General features: G+C 43.8%; 1 non-coding gene across 1 annotated transcript; it reads right to left on the reverse strand.

Annotated features, from left to right (window-relative positions):
• Positions 1–1,003: 1,003 nt before the first annotated feature.
• On the reverse strand, positions 1,004–1,078 carry Trnas-gga (transfer RNA serine (anticodon GGA)). Its single transcript has one exon. It is a non-coding gene; the product is annotated as a tRNA-Ser (tRNA).
• Between the last annotated feature and the right edge of the window lie 229 nt (positions 1,079–1,307).

Below are 1,307 nucleotides of genomic sequence, written 5' to 3' on the forward strand. Positions count from 1 at the left end.
ATTTTCAAATAGCAAACTAAGGCAATTTATTGTTGTGTTGTATCGATTTGATTAGTATAAAAATAAGTGCGTCTGGGCCATTACTAAATTGCTAGATAGCTATGTGACCAAATCGGCGTACTTGAAAAAGTAAGCCGTTCATCACAGCTTTCAAGTGGGATTAAAAAAATATTGGAGGCAGGTGGCTACAAGCGATATCATCGTGAACTCCCAAGTGACAGAACAACAACATTTTGTAGTTCTGGTATAAGACAAATTGAGCATAAGTAAAAGCCTTCTAGTGCACGTAGGAATAACTTCAATATTTATAGAGGAAACGTCCGACACCTTTAATTGAACCAAGGCACAAAAATACTTACGAAAACAGAAAGTAAGTTTTAACATAATTAGGATGGTTTTAAGTTTATGACTAAGAACGATGTTGGCCAGTAAAAACAGCGCACAAATATATTGCTTTGCACTGTCTGACTAGCACAAATCGGAGTGAGCACAAGTTGATATCCAGTTACTCGCGTCTTGCGCAAGCCGAATTGATGTTATGCTTATAAATTTACTAATTCGACATTCCTTGCCGTGACACTGCTCAAACTTTAATGAACCGCCGGTTGTCTGCCACATGCATTATATGATTTGCGAAGCTGTATTTATTCCTCTTAATGTCCACTACAATGTGGCCTGCTCCCCTTTGCGTTCTATTCAATACCACGTACTGTACTCGTAGTCACGTAACGTTAGGCAAAACTTTTTTGTCTCTCGTTACGCGGTCCTTAGCTTCTCAAGTTTATTTGCCTGCCCATTGTGTTTCTACGCAAAAGAGTGCGATGGTTGCACACTTTTGTTTTTAAGCTACCAGTCATAATATGACGTAATAGTTCAGCGGAAATCCGCTAGGTGGAGAGAAGTAATTAAAGGGAAACTGAGACATCCACCCAAATGTAGCAATTGCTACAATGGAAACCCAACCGGGTTCCTCGAAAGAAAGCCTCGCAGTTGAAGAAAAATTCGTCCTGGTCCGGGACTCGAACCCGGGACCACCGCCTTTCCGGGGCAGCCGCTCTACCATCTGAGCTAACCAGGCGGCTAGCAGATCCCCGTTTGATCTCTGATCCACACCGCTCTCTTCCTGTCTCCTAACGTTAGGCCTAACATTTTTCCGCAATACCAGATGCGAGACCATCCGATTTGGCCTGTAATGCCATAGTTAAAGCTCCCGGCGCTGCCGCGAAAAACGGTGGTCTCGAGATGCCAGCATGCAGCGCTTACGGTGAGCCGTCGCCAACAGCGGCGACCCTGCACTGCGATTACGT

This window comes from Dermacentor silvarum, chromosome 10 (genome assembly GCF_013339745.2).
Source record: "Dermacentor silvarum isolate Dsil-2018 chromosome 10, BIME_Dsil_1.4, whole genome shotgun sequence".
Lineage (NCBI taxonomy): Eukaryota > Metazoa > Arthropoda > Arachnida > Ixodida > Ixodidae > Dermacentor > Dermacentor silvarum.